The 6,745-nt window shown below is 33.8% G+C and overlaps 1 long non-coding RNA gene across 1 annotated transcript; it reads right to left on the bottom strand.

Annotated features, from left to right (window-relative positions):
• Positions 1-4,892: 4,892 nt before the first annotated feature.
• LOC147920903 (uncharacterized) lies at positions 4,893-6,479 on the bottom strand. Its single transcript, XR_015590873.1, has 2 exons — positions 5,795-6,479; positions 4,893-5,322 (listed from the first exon to the last, which is right to left on the bottom strand). It is a non-coding gene; the product is annotated as an uncharacterized LOC147920903 (long non-coding RNA).
• Between the last annotated feature and the right edge of the window lie 266 nt (positions 6,480-6,745).

The following is a 6,745-nucleotide window of genomic DNA, read 5'->3' as shown; positions in this document are numbered from 1 at the left end:
TCTGTAGCCCATACAGGATCCGGGTTGTGTGGTCTGCAGGAGTAAACTGACATAAGCTCTAGGGTTTCACTATACAAGGGAAGCTAGGGTTGAAGAAACAGATAAGTTGTAAGAAGCCGAATGCGCTAACGCAGGCACATAAGAACCTTGGTGGTGGTGGCGGCTGACCTTATGATTTTCACCTGTCTATCTAATTGCCTGTCAACTTCATTAATGAATGCTTGTATAACATCCATAGATTGAGATTTTTCATACAATAGGTAACAATAACGTGAATAATCATCGATAAAAATGATGAAGTACTTTTCACCTCCAAAAGTTGGAACATCAAATGGTCCAAAAATATTTGTATGTATGATTTCAAGAAGCTGTGTACTTCTTGTGGCACTTTTCTTAGTGTGTTTAGTTTTCTTACCTTTAATGCAATCTATACACATTTTCTTATTGGTAAAATCAAGATTCGGAATGACTCCATCTTTTACCAATTTTTTAAATCTTTCATAAGAAATATGTCCTAATCTTATATGCCACAAGAAGTATGAGTCATCAGTACATGTTTTATTTTTTAGTCTACTTTCAGAATACAAGGAGAGATGTGTCTCATAAGGTTGATCAGCCAGTATTAACATATAAAGACATCAACTAATATTCTAGAACCAATTCGTTTAGAGTTCAGAAATATATTAAAACAACCATCTCCTTGGGTAGATTTAAAACCAGCAAAATCAAGTTTGCTTACAAAACTAAATTACGGAAAATATATTGAACATAAAGAGTTTGATATAAATCTAGATAAAATCCACCATCTAAAATGAGACGATAGGTGCCAATAGCTTCGACTGGCGCCTTGTCTCGATTTCCAATGAGTAAGTAGTTTTCACTTGAATTTATGGTCTGGATCGTAAGGAATCCCTATACGAAATTCATTACATGTACATTAGCACCGCTATCAATCAACCAAGTTTTGGAAGAAACATGAGTAAGATTAGATTCGAAAAAGCTTACGGAACCCATAGGATTACCTTTCTTTTTGAACCATTCTCTTCTTTTAGTGCAATCTTTCTAAAAGTGTCCAACCTTTTCACAAAAGTTGCACATGTAATCTTTCTTTGCCTTTTTCTTCGGATTAACTTGATCGGATTCATTCATTGTAGGTCGTGCTCTTTGATCGATCTTTTAATGCCTTTTCCCAACTTTAGGTCCAACTTCTTGAATATAATGGGAAACTTTAATGCCTCCACCACCAAGTCTAGCCTCCTCTATGACTAGTTTATTAGCAATTCATTAGATGTCCACCTTTCATGAATTGCATTATATTTGATCTGAAATGGTCCATACTGAGGAGGTAGTGAATTTAGGATAAATTGGACAAGAAATGAATCGTCCACACTCATTCCTAAATTCTTTAGTTTAGCCGCAAGGTTGGTCATTTCAATGCAATGTTCATGCATAGACCTTATCCCATCATACTTAATGGTTGTAAGATCTACCATAAGTTTCCCTGTAAGGGATTTGTCTACAGTCTTAAATCGTTCTTGTATAGCTGCTAGATAAGTTTTAGCTTTATCTGCATCTGGAAGGGAAGTATTAATATTACTAGCTATGGTCATTTTTAAAAACATCATGCTTAATCTGTTCGCTTTCTCTCAAACTTTATGGAGAGCATTTTCTTCCTCAATACTAATTATAGTTAAGGGATTTGGCTCTTCTTCAAGAAGTGCCAAATCCATATCTAGTACTCCCAGGCCCGACTTAAACATCAGCTACACCCGGTGCAAAAGTCTTTGTGCATCATCGTCACAATTTGTTTGTAGCCAATCCTTCCATCCTAACTCATAGATTATGATGTAACTGTTTTCACAGGAAAAAAATAAAAGAAAAAATCAGACATTGCTCAAGTGGATAACATCATTCTCTTTACATGTTTTGAAGCAAAATCCTCAATCAAAGTTTCAAAATCCAATTCTTCCAAAAACTCATTCTCAATAGCCATCAAAGCTAGTCCATTTAATCTGTCTTGTGACATAGAAGTCCTCAAATATGACTTCAATAATTTCAGTTTGGAAAAACTCCTTTCAGCCGAAGCAATAATAACTGGAATAGTTAGTAAAACTCTATAAGCAATTGTAGTATATGAAAAACTATCAAAAGGTACAAGAAAATTTATTATATCACGCTTTCATATTTTCATTTGGTAAAAGCTTCTTAAGAAACTTTAGCTCAATAAAAAGTTCCTCTCCAACAATGTGTACTAAATCACCATTTTTCAAACAGTTTTCTAGATAACTACAATGAGACATTAAACTCACATCATCACACATGTTCAGTTTAGTGAATCAAACAAAAAACCAAACATCTTTTCATATAACTGATATTGTTCAAACCTCTTATTAAATGAACTAATAGCATGATCAATGAGATACAAAAAATATTGAGTTCGAAATGTTTCTTCTACAGAGAATAATGTTTCATTACCACTAACTTCATCATATTGCTTTTTTCTACGGATAATTATTTTTTGAATAAATATAGGTTCAATACCAATTTCAGTGGCAATTTCTTTAGCTGTTATCATAGCATCAACAAATCTAACTTCTCTATATTTCTTAAAATAAGAAAATTAAGGCACTTACCTCAGTCATTGCAACATCAATTTGCATATCTTTTGACTGTAATTTTTTGCTAACTATATTTACCACATGCAATATGTCAAACCAAATAACAGCAGATAACAAAAATTCAAAACTAGTAAGCTCATTCAATGCTCTAGATTCAGCTTCACTTCGAATCATTGGATCATTATCATTTTCAGCCACTACAAATAAAGACTCTCGTATATCCATAATCTGAAACCGTATAGCTTTCATACTCTCAACACGACTTTCCCATCGGGTTGTTGATAATTGCTAAACTTTTCACATTATTTTTCAAAATATCACACCTCTTTATAGAATTAGCAAACAAAGAATACAAATGTTGTACTACCCCAAAAAAATCTTTAACCTCACCGAATTATTTCCAATATCACACAAAACCAAATTAAGACTATGACAAGCACATGGTGTATAAAATGCCCTAGGATTCAAATCCAAAAGTCTTTTTTGTACACCTTGTTTGTATCCTTTCATATTAGATCCATTGTCATAACCTTGACCTCTCACATTATCTATATCAAGATCTAGAGATTTTCATACATCCTTTAACACTTCAAAAAGCCCTTGACCTGTTGTGTCATCTACTTTAATAAATTCAACAAAATACTCTTCTACTTTAAAACAATTTGAGGAAAAAAACTCACACCTTAAAATTATTGACATTTGCTCTTGATGGCTAGCATCTGGAGTGCAATCCAAAATGACAGAAAAATATTTGGCTTCTTTAATTCTCATAATTATTTTTGATTTAATTTTTGAAGAAATTAAGAGAATCAGTTCATTTTGAATACTATGACTAAGATAATGATGATGAATACTTCCACTAGTAATCCTAAAAACATGCACTTTTATCACAAGATCAAATTCTGCTAACGTCTCTAGTAATCCTAAAAAGTTGGCATTACTATTTTGATATAATGTATCGTTGGTTCCATGAAATGCCAAATTATGCTTTGCAAGATATTTTATAATTGCAATAATTCTAATTAATACATTTTTCCAATATTTCTTTTCTTTCCTAAATTTATCTTGAGCAATTTTATCAATAGTTTCATTTTTGTTAAGTTTATACCGCAATTCAAACCAAGCAGTCATATTAAATATATGCTCATTACTTTTCTCATGATCACTTAATCTACCAAGAATATGAGTCCAATCTGAAAAACCATCCTTTGCTAATTGACTTTTCCTAATACCTTTCTTAAAATTTTTACAACAAAAACAAAAAACTCTATCTAATTCTTTTGAATAAACTAGCCATTTCCTTTCACTTGATTCCCCATTGGATAATTCTCTAGTGTAAAAAGATGAAACAAATCTTCTATGAACCTTATTTTTAGGACCTCTTACAATAGATAAATCTCTTTTTGGTCCATTTATTGCTGATAATAAGATTTTCACCTAGAGTATAAATTCCCTATGCAGTTGTTGTACAAAGGGTTATCAATCCAAATGGTTGATATGCTAGCCGATAAGATGCGATCAGAAAAAAAGCAAGTCAAGCCAAGAAATAAATGGGTTTGATCTAACAATCCTAAAATAAATAAAAGAAAGCAAATAAATAAGAACCACACGAGCTAAGCACTCGATGCAAACATTCGAGTACAGGATCGGGTGGGGTGGTCGAGTAAGCCAGACGAGTAAGAACAGCTCGAAGGTATACTCGAAGCAGGTGATCGTGTACCTGTTCGGGTAGGGGATCGAGTTATGAATAAAATGTAAACAATCTAAATACGAAAGCTCCTAAGGATGGGGTAATCGACTCCTAAGTGTTCCTGACCAATTTGGATGTCCTACATGCCTCAAGCAAATATTCCCTAGACAATGAATCTCTAAAATCTTGTTAAAACAATCTCGTGATAGAAACAATCAACCTTAATCACTTCCCTATCCAACTCTCGTCGGAGAAACATGACCAAGCAGGCAATAAAAACCGATTCATTTTTGTCAATAAACCCCTTACTCATCTAATCTCTTAGGCTAAGTGAGTAAATCTCTAGCATTGATTGATTCAAGTATTTCATTTACACCTCTCGATGGTAAAACACCCTAGATCTAATCTCAACCTCTCGGTCTGTTGATAGCATTAAGAACACCAATCTAGAAGGGAATTTATAAAACATAAACAACCAAGCTAAGACATCCTAACTGATCAAGAACACAAAATCGTCTATCCCATCCCTAGAAACCTTACTTCACTACTCAGATCTCATCGCAGAACACATAAAAACATAGATAAACGAAAATTGTTATTGTATTAAAAATAGAAGTAGAGTAGAAGAGTATAGAATCGAAAATGCAAAAAGAAATGAAATTAAATCCTAACAAAGTAGAGAAAGTGTTTGAGTTGCTCAGTTTCTCTCCCAGAAGCTCTCGCTCTCTGTTCTGAGGGTCTGCGGCGTGCTAGGGCGAGAGGAAGAAGAGGGGGGGGGGGTTTATATATAGAAACCCATTAACCCTAGCTTCCAAGTCCTGCCTGAGGGTCTGCTCGATGGAGTGCACGAGGATGAGCTCGGGTTGCTCTTCGGGTAGGTCCTCGGATTGTTCTTTCTGTTCTCAGATCCTCTTCGATCGGGTTGGTGTTCGGACTGTTCTTCCTGCTCCATAGCTCCTTCGGGTACATGCTCGGATTTGACCTTGTTTCTCCCCATTTTCGGCTCTTAAACACCTGTTTTCATCCAAAATGTGCAAATGCAAGAATGTAACACCCTAAAGAGCCTAAATGTGGATTCCTACAGTAAATAACCTAAAAATGCTAAGGTTAGGGTAAAAACAATGCAAAACATGGACAAAAAAGGATGCTTAAAACATGTAAATTAGAGAGTTATCAATTGCTAAGGTTTCTATCATTTTTAAATGAAGCCTATCCCAATTTCTTGGATCATAGATATCAAAAAGAACAGATTCACCAACGTTAGGATCATCAACTTTTTCAACCACTTCATGAGCAGCTATACTATCATTATCTATATTAGCATCAATCTCATCAAATTTAGTTTCATCTTAAGCTCTTTTTAACAATGAATTTATCCATAGGCCCTTTTTTTGCCTTTTCACATTATCGGACGAAGACATAATTAGACACTCAAACTACAATTGTTCAATTAAATTGTTGATATAAGAGCAGAGAACAATAGAACCTTGATGGAAGTCTGATGAATAATCGAAGATTAGCGGATTGTGATTTGTGAAACTGATGCAAGTTCTAACCAGAGCTTGAGCCTCTAAGCTTCGATCTTGTGGGCGACTTGGGCACTTGGGCGTTGTTAACACAGTGACACAGAAACCGATACAGAAAATTGAGTGAGGCAAAGTGAATTTCTAGAAAAAAAATTAATTTTTGATTGGAGAAAGAAAAACCCAAAAACTGATTTATCCAATGAAAATATGAAAGGTTAAATAGGAGTATGAAGAAATCACTAACAGCTCTAATCAGAATTAGGAGGAAGATACAAGTTTTATCCATTGGGTATTCGAGTTACTTACCAGATTTTGAGGTAGCTAGTTGTAGTTGCATAATTTTCGTTGAAATCAAAATAGAACAGGATAAGCAACGATACATTGCATAAAAAAAGGAGAAGAAAGACAATGATATTGTTCAGAATTTATTAAATAGTTAGGGTAAATTTAAAAGACAAAAAATTGAATTTGGGCTGGACATGGTGCAAATGCACTTCTTGCACTGGACCATCGCCGGACCTTAAATAATAAATAATAAGTAATATAGATGTTTGAAAAAAAGTGATGAAGCAAACCCTTGATGAAGCAGCTTAGTTCAAAAAAGGATATTTGAAATGGTATTTGGGCTGGACATGGTGCAAATACACTTCTTCTGATGAAGTAAACCATTTATTTATAGGAAGGAAGAGGACAAGTGTCTAGCATTGTTTCAAACACAACATGCAACTTTATACTTGTCCTTTTATAAGCATAAACATGACATGTCGCTTAACATTTGTTTTCACAAGCATAAGCATGGCATATAGTTTAACGCTTATCATTTTTGATTTCTAAATAATTATTAAAATAAAATATAACAAATCCAATTAAATAATCTACTAACTATAAGACCACATACATCGGTGATTAAT

The sequence above is a fragment of the Camelina sativa genome, chromosome 19 (assembly GCF_030686135.1).
Source record: "Camelina sativa cultivar CO46 ecotype springtype chromosome 19, ASM3068613v1".
NCBI classification, from domain to species: Eukaryota; Viridiplantae; Streptophyta; class Magnoliopsida; order Brassicales; family Brassicaceae; genus Camelina; species Camelina sativa.
Note: the sequence above shows the minus strand (reverse complement) of the source record. Positions and strands in the feature narration are given on the sequence as shown.